Raw genomic sequence first — 14596 nt, forward strand, 5'->3', positions numbered from 1 at the left:
AACACTACCACCACTGAAGAGTGTGTATGCCTCTAAATACAGAGAATAAGTCGGTCGTTCGCATAACGTCCATTGCAATTTCTTAAAAGACAGCGATGCGAGTAAATACAGAGTGAATATTCATAAAACCGAAAACTGTAGGGAGGGATTCCTGACTGCCAATTGAAGGCAAAAAGTTCTATGAAAATGTGTCCGGAAATGGTCGGAGTGCGTGCAATGACGGCAAATCGTCCCAGAACACAATACAGAGTAGCATTGTATTCACGTCACAGCAGATGTTCAAAGTGGCCTCCATGGGATGCAGTGCCATACAGGATACACATAATCGTACTTTATCTTCCACCATGTTGGCGAGCCATTTGCTTGGAGCTTGTACTAGGGTTCGTCTCAGTATCCTGTAGAACCCGTTCCTCCAAGTGCGTCCCTGCACGTTCATCAGTCTGAAAGGACCCAAGATCACACAAACGCCTAAAAAGGGCTTGAAATATTGTGTGATGTGGTTGGTGTTCGCTACTGAATGTGAAAAAGAATGGTAAAGACTTCCTAGGGATTCCGCTTCGTTACATTTTAACAGACGTTACAGTGCGGAAAACATGTCGGGCATAGGGACTTTTGCAAGGATGAATGAAATAACTTAGTTGTTATCCGTGTCACCTATAGAACATGTTTTATTTGGCTTGTTACACAGTTAATATTTGCCGTAGAATTTCGGTGTGAAGAGTCAAATTAAAAAGCTCTTTCAGTAAGTAACACATGGACGATTGTGACGCATGAAGCCGATATTTACTCTGATATTTTAATGAGTTTCATTAGTGCTTTAAAACGTAATGTGTTTGCCGTCAGAAAATCCGGAACTGTCGCGCCATTTGTATGTAAATACGCATTACAAACTGGTGGAACGACTTGACAGAAAGTCATTAGAGATGACGACCAACTGTCAATCAAGAACGCATTTTATTTTGTACTGCATTCTCGAGTATCAGTGACAGAGTATTAATGGCAGTCGACGTGACGGACAAAAAATTTGATCTGAATAAGGTCCCCTTGGGTACTAAGCCGACTCATTTTGTATCACCAAAACAGCTGTAAAATGAAAGCGTGTGTGCAGTGTTCTCTTGAAGGCGGCGAAATTTCACAGGTAATGATAATGGTCTTTCGTATATAACATGTCGTTTTGATTGTCGAGTGGCAACCGACTGTATTGTTTCGGAGCTTCATTGGACAGTTCAAAATTCTGACTCCTGCTGAGAGGTGACCAACGGCAGCTTCCATTCAAGGCAGGCGCTTTCCTGCGGAGAGACGTCGATGCCGCATGACATTTCTCTTGTGACCGCCTGTAGGAACCCGATCTCGAGGAGCTGCTAGCTTGTGAACACACGTCGCCCATTATACTGGGTTCACTGGCATCTGGGATGTGGGCAACACTGCATTACGTTAATATTTGGTTCATAGATGATGAATACGACAGTTAATAACGATGTGGAACGTGTAATTTTAACCTAAGACTTCTTTACATGATGTAATTAAATTTTTCACAATTACTATTTACATCTAAAAATGCATATATTGTATAGAAGAAGCTGTCATTCAGAAGTTATTTAAATTTGTTTTTAAACGCTGGTTGGTTATCCGTCAGACTTCTAATGCTAGTTTGTAAATGACCAAAGACTTTTTTGACAGCGTAACTCACCCCTTTCTGTATCAAAGTCAGATTTAACCCAGAATGGTGAAGATTATCCTTTCTTCTAGTGTTGTAGCTATGCACCTTGCCATTATTTTTGAATTGGGATGGGTTACTAATAACAAATTTCATAAGTGTGGCAGCGTAACTCACCCATTTCTGTATCAAAGTCAGATTTAACCCAGAATGGTGAAGATTATCCTTTCTTCTAGTGTTGTAGCTATGCACCTTGCCATTATTTTTGAATTGGGATGGGTTACTAATAACAAATTACATAAGTGATTTCCTTATTGTGAAGTTACTGTGAATATACTTGGTTTTTTAAATTAATATCTCTGCAAGGTGTTCTAGGGTGGGCTACAGCTACAATCCTGATTACACGCTTTTGTGCAATGAATACTTTTTCTCTTAATGATGAATTATCCCCAAAATATGATGCCATATGAAAGTGGTGAATGAAAATAGGCATAATAGACCAATTTGCTGATATGCTTATCAACAAAATTTGCAATAATCGTCATGGCATAAGTAGCTGAACTCAAGCATTTCAGCACCTCATCAATGTGAATCTTCCGATTCCATTTCTTAGCAGTACACACACCCAGAAATTTTGAATATTCTGTGTTAGCAACAGACGTCTGTTCAAAGTCTGTATTTATCAAAGGTGTTATGCCATTTACTGTATAGAATTGTATGTACTGTCTTTCCTAAAAATTTACTGAGAGTCCATTTGTAGGGAGCACTTAATAAATTTCTGAGAGACATTATTTACAATTTCCTCAGATAATTCTTGTTTGTTGGGTGTAATTACTATGGATTATCATCAAAAAGAATAGCTTGGCATCTCCATTAATGTAGGGTGGTAAGTCATTAACATACGTCTAGAGCAATAAGGGATCCAAGACTGAACCCTGTGGAACCCTGCACTTAACATGTCCCCAGCCGGAAGACTCTGCTGGTTTTTGCTCGATATCTGTACTGTTAAATTTAATATTGTGCATTTTTCCAGTTGAATATGAATTAAACCATTTGTCACTGTCCCACTCATACAACAATACTTAAGCTTATGTAGAAGAATTCTTTGATTCAGACAGTGAAAACCCTTTGAGAGACCACAAAAAAATCCCAATGGGTGACATTCGGTTATTCAGAGAATTTAATATTTCACCAGTGACAGCATTTTGTGTTGGAAAGCCTTTCTGAAACCCGAACTGACATTTTTCATATTACAAATCTGTGAAGCTACTCTTGAATACATTATTTTTTCAACAATTCTGGATAATGGTGTCAGAAGTGAGATTGGGCGATAGTTGTTAGCACCAGGCCCATCGCCCTTTTTATGCAATGGTGTAACAAAAGCATATTTCAGTCTATCCAGAAAAATGTGGTGTTTCAGTGAGTTACTACTTATGTGGCTGAGAATCCTACTTACCTGTTGGGAACAAGCTTTTAGTACTCCGTTAGAAATGCCATCAATTACACGCAAGCCTTCACAAATTTCTGTTCTTCCTGTTCCTGTTGTTGGGGCTTTCAATTATTTCGGTAGCCTGCCTTCAGTTTTCGCTGCTCCATTCGCGGCTATCGATCACGCACATGGGACTCTTGCAAATTTGTGGATTGGCCAGAGTCCAGGTGCTGTTCAACTATTGCTGATTAGTTGTGCTGGCTTAGTCATAGTATTCATGCTCCAAGTAATCGATTATCCGATTTCGCCAACATAGACAGTACTGCATTGACAGTGAAGTTCGTCAATACCTGAAGTGTGGAGAGCATTCAAGAAGTCTCTGCGGGAATCAATAGTGTTACAGTCACTCTGAGACGTCAGATTAACTCCTCCACGGCGCAGAGTATTGCCTATGCGGTCGCCGGCAACAACCACGTAAGGGATTTGTTCTACTGTTTCTTGATCTGCTTCTGCTTTGCAGTACATCATAGCTCATTAAATGTTTTATTAATCTATCCATCCTTACAGAAAATCGTCCGGAACTCGTTTATTTCATATTGAGCGCCGCTTATCCAGTGAACTCGAGCTGAACGTTTTTTTTCTTTTTTTTTCTTGGTTGGTTGCAAAATATTAACATGAACTCCTTACAGAAGAATGGAAAAGCTGGTAGGAGCCGACCTCGGGGAACATCAGTTTGGATTCTGGAGAAATGTAGGAACATGCGAGGCAGGACTGACCCTACGACTTATCTTAGAAGATAGGTTCAGGAAAGGCAAACCTACATTTATGGCATTTGTAGACTTAGAGAAAGCTTTTGCCGATGTTGACTGGAATTCTCTATTTGAAATTCTAAAGGCAGTAGGGGTAAAATACAAGGAGCAAAAGGATAGTTACAACTTGTGTAAAAAGCAGATGGCACTTACGGGATTTGAGAGGCAGGAGAGGGAAGCAGTGGTTGAGAAGGGAGAGAGAGCACTGGAGCAAAGTTTATACGAGCACATTTTGTTAGTGCAGGTTGCCTACATCATGGGCAGATATGCACGCAGGGGCAAACCTATTGTTCTCCTTCGATTGATAGGTCATTAACCTATTGTACTCCTTGGATTGACAGGTACTTAACCTATTGTTCTGCTAAAAGGATCCTTGGGTCAAATGGCTCTGAGCACTATGGGACTTAACATCTGAGGTCTTCAGTCCCCTAGAACATAGAACTACTTTAACCTAACTAACCTAAGAACATCACACACATCTATGCCCAAGGCAGGATTCGAACAAGCGACCGTAGCACTTGCATGGATCCAGACTGAAGTGCCTAAAACTGATCATCCACTGTGGCTGGCAAAAGGATCCTTCCTTTTGATTGATGGGTACTTACTCTATTGTTCTGTTAAAAGGATCCTTTTAGCAAAGCAATAAGTGAAGTACCTCTCAATTAAAGGAGAACAATAGCTTAAGCACCCGTTAGTCGAAGGAGAACAATAGGTTAATGTCCTGTCAATCAAAGGAGAACAATAGGTTTTCCCCTGAGTGCATACCTGCTCCTGATGTAGGCAAGCTGCACTAACAAAATGTGCTCATATGAACTTTGTTCCACTCCTAGTGAGACGGGGTTGCAGCCTGTCCCTGACATTATTCCATCGGTAGATTGAGCAGGTAGTAAAAGAAACCAAAGAACAATTAGAAGTAGATATTAAAGATGAGAGAGAAGAATAAAAACTTTGCTTTACCAATGACATTGTAATTCTGTCAGAGACAGCAAAGGACTTGGAAGAGCAGTTGAATAGAATGGACAGCGCCTTGAAAGGAGGATGTAAGATGCACATCAACAGAAGCACAACAAGGATAATTGAATGCAGTCGAATCAAATCAGATGATGCTGAGGGAATCAGATTAGGAAACGAGACACTTAGAGCAGTAGATTGGTTTTTCTATTTGGCCAGCAGAGTAACCGATGTTGGCCGAAGAAGAGAAGACATAAAATGTAGATTGGCCATGCCAAGAAAATCATTTCTGAAGAAGAGAAATTTGTTAACATCGAATATGGATTTAAGTGTTAGGAGGTCTTTGCTGAAGTGATTTGTCTGGAATGTAGCCATGTATGGAAGTCAAACATGGATGATGAACATTTAGATAAAAAGAGAATAGAAGCTTTCGAAACTTGGTACTACAGAAGGAAGCTGAAGATTAGATGGGTCGATCACGTAACTAATGAGGAGGTACTGAACAGAATTGGGGACATAAGAAATTGATGGTACAAGAAGGGATCAGTTGACAAGACACATTCGGAGACTTCAAGGTTTCACCAGTTTAGTGTTGGAGGGAAATGCCGGGCAGTTCAAAATCATAGTGGGAGACCAAGTTATGAATATGGTAAGCAGATTCAGAAAGGTCCAGGTTGCAGTAGCTATTCGGAGAAAAGAGGCTCTCACAGGATGGAGTACAATGGAGACGTGCATCAGACCAGTATTCTGATAGAAGACCACAACAACAATGACGGTGTGTACATACATGCAGATTGCAGGTATCTAATGGTGTACGGTGGTTTCTCATACAGTTTATGTGTTTTCCGCTAGGTGTTTTGCGTATTTCTACGTTCATTAAGGGAAACACCACGTTATTCTGTGCTTTATTCACTGCGTATTGGGTAAACTGTATTTTTGTGTGTGCTGTTGAGATGCTGGTGAAGCTTGCGTAGTGCTTTCGTGGAAGTCTTCGAACAAACAGCACTATGTTCCGTGCCACTGCTCCAACGTTGTAGGTTAATGTGCGTGGATCACACATTCTTCATACGGCTGCATGGGGAAGCAGAATTCGCTGGTTTCATCAAATGCTCAACAATACACATGGAATTCAGTTCACTGTGGAAATAGAGCATAGTGGCGCGATAATTATGGCTGTATTTTTTGTTTGGCTATGATCCCGTTTATGGAGACTCGAAAATTCTGCGTAAAGTACTGTGTAATCAAGCTTGTTCTCCTCGTTCGCGAGACCCAGAAGGCGTATACATATGGACGCATTGATTCTTTAGTTCTAGAAAACGTCAGAATTAGTTTTCCACTGACACCTGGTAAACAAAATATTCACCTGCTTGGGGGATACTGATACATTTGTGTGCTTGACTTGGAGACTTTTAAGAAAACAAACCTCACGATGAAGGTACCCCCAGCTCGAAGTGGAGTCTGCTGCACCAGTTATCGAGGTTGTTTATTGATAAAGATCTGCATTTGTATTCAATCGTTGTTTCAAAGTTACGCTAACATATCAAAAGGCCACAAAAACTCATATCGCTATAGGAACATTACCGTGCAACAAACGAGTATCAGTAGTAGAATTTCCGACATTGTAAATGAGATATTGTTTGACAAATACGTAGGTTGGCTGGCTCTGAGCACTATGGGACTCAACTGCTGAGGTCATTAGTCCCCTAGAACTTAGAACTAGTTAAACCTAACTAACCTAAGGACATCACAAACATCCATGTCCGAGGCAGGATTCGAACCTGCGACCGTAGCGGTCTTGCGGTTCCAGACTGCAGCGCCTTTAACCGCACGGCCACTTCGGCCGGCAAATACGTAGGTCAACATTAGTTTTAACCACATATTTTAACAGATGCAGGAGTCGCGCATTGTAGTTCCCAAAGTAGAAGTCGTAGGGTTTCGTTCATTCTGCCATTATTGGTCATCGAAGAACAAATGTGTGGTTCGTGAACTGATAAAAGCGTGGTGGAGTGGAGTAGCTCGTAAAGCCAAAATGAGTACCGTAGCTTTGGATTTTGTACTACACCAGTGCGAATATACCGAAAATGATGTAGGGTGTGTCCAGGATGCATTCTGTTCCATTACGTAGCGACTTAAGCACTTCATTGAGTCTTACGTCAACGGCAAGTTTTCGGAAATATGGCTCTGTGAATACTGCGTGCGTTAACGTGTGTTGAATCAAGCAACTGCTTAATATTTTATCTCATAACAACTAACATATTGCTCTTGTGAATCTGCTGGCCCTATCTACTTCCGAAGTCTTTAGATTTAATAATTTTGAAGCATTAAATTCACAAATGCAAAATTCTCCTTGTGAGTGACTTTGATGGGCTGTTGACACGGACACACCTCCATGTGTTAAAATCACTTTTGATCCATTTTTTACGTCCTAACTGGGTCACTTCCCTTGTTAGCACGAGAGGCACTGTCAGAAGCAAAATTTACGTTCGGCGTATCTCAGTTTCAGATCAAATATATAGTGTGTGCAAAGAAGTTAAGTCGTGTCAAAACTGGTACGAAATTCAGACACACTTATAGTTGTTCAGAGCCTGACACAAAAGTGACCTGGACGTAATTGTACTGTAAAAGATGTAAACAGGCGAAGAGACATGTTATCATCTGATAATCGGTTGGCAATATTTGTAATTAGGCACAAACGTCAAAAAGGAGGATGTAGGACGGACAGGCCACATAACTATACCTGCATGGCGGCTAGACGCCAGAATCAGATTTACTTGCTCAGCCCTAAGGAAGTTTAATTCACGAAAGAGGTCGCTTACAGATTCTTCGTTCGGTTGAGTATGGGCTTTTGTTCGTTGGACAGAGACCTCTACCAAGTTGCGTTAACAGATAATATAGAAAATATTGCTAAAAGGATCTTCTGAGAATCCTACAACCTCGCTAGTCAAGTTGTTTACCATTTTTTGGTATTTTCTGTTACTCAATTTGGCTGCATATTGCGTGTCAATAGTATTGCAGCAACAGCTGTTTAAACTGTACCCAGATGTTAAAAATAATCTTTTCTTGCTGGCATTGTTTTTTTTTTTTGTTGAGTTATTGGTATTGTCCGTACCGCGCGCACCGGTCGTAACATTCCAGCATTACCTAGATGCTGACGCGATGGGACGTGAGTGTTTGTATTCAGGGTGTTTTAACACCGGTTGCCGTCAGATACCGACGTTAAAGGCTGTCTGGCTAGGAGTGGCCAGTTCTTACGGATTTTAGTTTAGTTTTTTCGTTTTAACTCCAGACAACTAAATATTTCGAAAACAAATCATCGTACAGAAAAAGATGTTTTCTGAAAAGTTGATATTAGTCAGGGGGACATCTGTATCTACTACAACTGGTCAGCTTCCAATATCTCTCCTGCGTGGGCGGGATCAGCTATGTATTTTCAAATGTGAACCCGCATTTTATTGAATATTCATATTCTACGCATAAAAAGAAAACATTGGGTTTACTCAAAGTATTGTTTTCCATTCGTGGTAGATGGCGCTGTAAGCGACAAGTATCAAGTGTCCCTGTTTTTTGCAATTAAGAACGTATACATTTGATTCTGCATTTCATCTACGATGTAAATGCAAGCTTCTGTGCCTCTTTTCCTAATCGAATTACCACAGCATGGCCGATTTAATTCATTTGTATCTGATTAACCTTGTTTTGCAGTTGTTGGTTCTCGCCTCTGATCTCTCTTGAAGAAGCTACCCATTCCGTTTAAATGCTCTTCGAAGTCATTTGCTGTCCTTGGCAGCGTTACGTCAATGCTTTAATTTCTCCTTCCTAATATTTAATTACTTTTTCCAATTTCGTCTCCTTTACTGCTTTCTCAGTACAGGAAGAACTTCATAGATGGGCTACAAACCTATCCCACTCCCTGATCATCTTCTGTTTCCCATTCATGTCCTTTGACTCATATAACTGCTCTCTAGTTTCTGTACATGACGTATAGAACCTCGAGATTGTGCTAGTTTTAATCGTTCCCTCCGCATTTACACTATAATCAAAGTGACATTTTGTGATCCCCCATTAATTGTTGCCAATGAAGTACTTTATTGTCCATGTAGCAATATGATGCTGAAGGAATACGTATGATTGCCCGATTAGAGAACGGATGTATAGAGGAATAATGTAGCAGTATCACTATTATCTTCGCCGTGCGGGATTAGCCGAGCGGTCTTGGGCGCTGCAGTCATGGCCTGTGCTGCTGATCCCGGCGGAGGTTCGAGTCCTCCCTTGGGCATGGGTGTGTGTGTGTTTGCCCTTAGGATAATTTAGGTTAAGTAGTGTGTAAGCTTAGGGACAGATGACCTTAACAGTTAACTCCATAAGATTTCACACACATTTGAACACACACTATTATCTTCGTGGCAGTGCTACAACCTTCGTGTTTCATCAAGGGCTCTTTAGCCAGTGCGAATTCATCTTATGCATGTAAGTAATTCCTACGAGAGACGCTACAAGAAAACTGTCACAAATAGCGGAGAACCTTACTGTTAAAATTAGCGGAGCCCGCCGTGCTTCATCTAACACATTATTTCCAGCAACATACATTTGGATAAGGCTTTTGAACAACGTGACTAGAATAGAATCACGAGAATACTGAAGACAGGGAGGATGAAATACGCTGAGAGAAAGGTTAACGATATCTTTTACAGAAACCAGACTGGAGAGGCTTGGTAGGAAGCAATACTTATCCAGGAAATGATTCAAATTGTCAAATGTACACTGAACAAGCACTATCGGCAACTGATAATTATTTTCGAAATGAACAGGGAAAGACCTGGAACATCAGTTGAATGGAGTGAATACTTTTTTTTAAAATAGACGTTATAAAGTAAATACACACATCAAAAAAAGTTTTGCATCACCGAGAGTTCCCGAACCTGTACAGAAAATTGGAATAGGGATCAACATAAGCATCATTTATACCCTTTTTATTGCTGATGAAAACCACACATTGCATGTTGTACCACCACACAACGAGACCTTCAGAGGTGGTGGTCCAGATTTCTGTACACACCGACACCTCTTATACCCAGTAGCACGTCCTCTTGCATTGATGCATGCCTGTATTCGTCGTGGCATACTATCCACAAGTTCATCAAGGCACTGTTGGTTCAGATTGTCCCACTCCTCAACGGCGATTCGGCGTTGATCCCTCAGAGTGGTTACTGGGTCACGTCGTCCAAAAATAGCCCTTTTCAGTCTATACCATGCATGTCAGACAGGGTTCATGTCTGGAGAACATGCTGGCCACTGTAGTCGAGCGATGTCGTTATCCTGAAGGAAGTAATTCACAAGATGTTCACGATGCGGCCGCGAACTGTCGTCCATGAAGACGAATGCCTCGCCAATATGCTGTCGATATGGTTGCGCTGTCGGTCGGAGGATGGCGTTCACGTATCGTCAGCCGTTACGGAGCCTTCCATGACCATCAGTGGCGTACGTCGGCCCCACATAATGCCACCCCAGAACAGCAGGGAACCTCCACCTTGCTGCACTCGCTGGACGATGTGTCTAAGGCATTCAGCCTGACCGGGTTGCCTCCAAGCACATTTCCGACGATTGTCTGGTTGTAGGCACATCTGACACTCATCGATAAAGAGAACGTGATACCAATCCTGAGCGATCCATTCGACATCTTGTTGGGCCCACCTGTACCGCGCTGCGTGGTGTCGTGGTTGCAAAGATGGACCTCGCTATGGACGTCGGGAGTGAAGTTGTGCATCATGCAGCCTATTGTGCACAGTTCGAGTCGTAACACGAGGTCCTCTGTCTGCACGAAAAGCATTATTCAACACGGTGGCGTTGCTGTCAGGGTTACTCCGAACATTAATCCATAGGTAGCGGTCATCCACTTCAGTAGTAGCCCTTGGGCGGCCTGAGCGAGGCATGTTATCGACAGTTCCTGTCTCTCTGTATCTCCTGCATGTCCGAACAACATCGCTTTGGTTCACTCCGAGACGCCTGCACACTTTCCTTGTTGAGAGCCCTTCCTGGTACAAAGTAAAAATGCGGATTGCGATCGAACCGCGGTATTGACCGTCTACGCATGGTTGAACTACTGACAACACGAGCCATGTACCTCCTTCCTGGTGGAATGACTGGAACTGATCGGCTGTCGGATCCCCTCCGTCTAATAGTCGCTGCTTATGGCTGGTTGTTTACATCTTTGGCGGGTTTAGTGACATCTCTGAACAGTCAAAGGGACTGTGTCTGTGATACAATATCCATAGTCAATATCTATCTTCAGGGGTTCTGGGAACCGGGGTGATGCAAAACTTAAACCAAATAATGGTAAGAGAAACTGATTAGGAAATTAGGCGCTAACTTTAGTAGATGGCCCTTTCAGAGTTCCAGAAAAACTTTTCTATAGCCTTTTCTGAATCTACAAATACTATAGATTGTCTTCTCTTTCATCTTTCTGTCTTCTAAGAAAAGCCGTTGGGTCAGTATTATGTTGTATGTTCCTTCACGTCTCCGAAAACCAAACTGATCTCCCTCATGTCAGCTTCTCCCACTCTTTCCATTCCTCTGTATGTAATTGGAGCTAATATTTTGTTGTTGTGACTTGTTAAACTGCTAACTTGGTAATACTGTCATCTGTCTGTACTTGTCTCCTTTGGCATTGAGATTATTTGGTCTATGTTATTCTTGAAGTGGGAAGTATTCCACCTATCTAATACGCTCTACCGACCGGATGGGTTCTGTCATGGCCAATTTTCCAAAGAATGTTTGTTATTATATGGGATTGTTGTCTGCTCCAGAGACCTTGTTTCGACTTAAAACTTTTAGTGCAATGTCAATTTTTTCTCGCAGTATCGCATCCTCCATTCCTCTTCACTTTTCCGTAATATTAACTTCAAGTTTATTTTTTTTACATAGCTGTTCTAGATATTCCTTCAACTTTCAGGTTCCCCTCTTTGCTTAAAACCTGCTTCCCATCTGAAACCTCGAAGCTTGTGCAGCTGTATGTCTTTTCTGAAAAGGTTTCTCTAGTGTGCCTATACGCGGACTCTACCTTTCCCCGCCGGTCGGAGTGGCCGAGCGGTTCTAGGCGCCACACTCTGGAACCGCGCGACCGCTACGGTCGCAGGTTCGAATCCTGCCTCGGGCATGGATGTGTGTGATGTCATTAGGTTAGTTAGGTTTAAGTAGTTCTAAGTTCTAGGGGACTGATGACCACAGAAGTTAAGTCCCATAGTGCTCAGAGCCATTTGAACCATTCTACCTTTCCCACCGAGCGAGGTGGCGCAGTGGTTAGCACACTGGACTCGCAATCGGCCATTCTGATTTAGGTTTTCCATGATTTCGCTAAATTGCTCCAGGCAAATGCCGGGATGGTTCCTTTGAAAGGGCACGGCCGACTTCCTTCCCCGTCCTCCACTAATCCAATGAGACCGAAGACCGCGCAGTTTGGTCTCTTCCTCCAAACAACCCAACCCCACCCTCTACCTTTCCAGAAGTGATGCATGTTTTAACAGCTTTGCATTTCTCCGCTAGACATGTCTTCTGTGGAACGTTGCTGCTTATTCAATAAAATTTTTGACTTCTGTGCTCCATGCTGCACCCCTCGTTTTGCCACTTATCGTTCCTCCTTTCATCAGTTAAATTTAATAACTGGCTCTTCAACCCAAGGTTCTTACTAGACCTTGTCTTTCCACCTAGTTATTCGTATATGTGATGTGAAGATATAAATTTACAATCGGAGCATCTTAACTAATTTATCTGGTTGAATGGACTACATACAAACAAAATCCGGTGGAAGTGAAAAGAAAAGGGAGAAGATGATTTTCACAGTCGGCATGTTCAGTCCAAGAACCTTACATTACTTTTTCTGGGCCACGGGAAAAGTTGTAAACGTTGCGAATATTTTTTTATCTGATCGTAGCGTTTGTAGAATTAGAAAATAATTTCTTTCAGTGAATTATTACCTAAGAGCTATCTTTTCTCTGACATTGCCTAAGCTGCATAATTATCAAACGACGCACCATTTAACATATAACATAACTTAAGTGTAAATAATTATATCAAATATCTCGAGGCATACATCTGGTAAGATTAACTTACTCTAACTTAGCCGCACCCGCGCAATAATGAGCAGAGCAATGGGTAACTTGGTAATGACGCGTCGAATAACATATAGGGGAACCCCTTCTCGCCAAACATAACTGTTCTTCCAATTTGTTACAGATGTCCTCATTAATCCTACATAACAAATAATGAACTTATAGGCACAATAAATTTACGTAAGAAAGAGAGAGAACGCAAAAGCTCGTTAGTATCGTAATTCTTAAGAAAATTACACAAATAGTTGACATTGTTCATAGTGCCAATAAAGTAGGTACTAATTATGCGACGGAATTTTAACTATGGATATAATCGGCTAATATTAGATACATATTTACTGAAATTACTTACCTTTTGTCAAAGTCAACAAGTAAGAACTATATTTATTGAAATTAGTTATCTTTCGCAAAGTGATAAATTTCGGTACGAATCGAATGTTACTCCAAAGACACTGATTCATTAGAATGTAGTATTTACTTTAGTCTTCATTACGACATACGTTTCTCACTGACGTGAGCAGCAGTCTAGAAAAACAGGATAACTTCAGGCATTCTCAGTAATAGACACGTACGTGTCAGACGCTGGGAAGCCTGTTGTCTACTCGTTTCTAAAAGCGCAACGGAAATGTTATTTAATTATTTGAGAACTAGAACGTAATTTAGAAGAGCTGGATGTGCAAATTTTGTCGATTCCACGACCAAAAAGCTTCATAAACTTGTGGATCGAGAAGAGTACACACCGCGCTCCGGTTTTTCGTGTATTATTATCCTCATTTCATGGAATTTCATGGGCTATACTGAAATTCTGCCTTCCAAAGAATTTAACTCAGCACATTCCGCATGTGGGCAGTTCTCAGAATTTCTCGGACATTTTGTCCAGCTTACGTAACGTAATTCTTTCAACACTGCACTAAACGCGTCTCGCATCCTAACTCAGAAGGAATGGAACTAACACGCTGCTAAAGCCAGAAAAAAGATGCCTACAAAATATACCCGTGTTTCTCTGAATTTATGTAAATTTGACTCACAAGAGTTTCATCTCAAAAGGTTGTTAAAATAAGAATATCAGTGTAACTTTTACAACGGTTCTCAGAGAAAACCGTATGAAATGAATGAAAGACAGGTAAGAAACGTTCTTAGAACGACATTTCTGGTTACTGAACACCTGTGCCATTTAACTGAGACGAACTTAAAACTTACATGGAAAACAATTCTTACTAGTTTGAAATATTTATCATCCATTTCGTACTCAGTTCTGTGGTTAATTGTAGTTCGTTATTGGGTGTTATACTTCGAACAAGGATTTAGCTGAATTTTTCTTGGGCCTCTTGCGTTGATGCATATCGAGAATTTTGTTGATGTTAAGATTTTCTACGAGTAACATCATCAACGCAACCAAACACCCTGGACGATAAAAAAATACGAACTGGCCATGTTTTATTATTTAAAATTTGCGAGGAAATGGATACACGGAATTCTCATTCAAGGTAGGTTTCTGGAATGTCAGCTGTGATGTGATTAGCAAATTGTTTCTCATTAAGTGTGTAACCTCTCAACAGAAAAAATACGTATAACATTCACATCCATTGTAACCTCCCAACAGTTTATTATTCCGTAACCTCGCAGTAATAACGTAACTAACCTC

This window comes from Schistocerca americana, chromosome 4, assembly GCF_021461395.2.
Source record: "Schistocerca americana isolate TAMUIC-IGC-003095 chromosome 4, iqSchAmer2.1, whole genome shotgun sequence".
Classification (NCBI taxonomy): domain Eukaryota; kingdom Metazoa; phylum Arthropoda; class Insecta; order Orthoptera; family Acrididae; genus Schistocerca; species Schistocerca americana.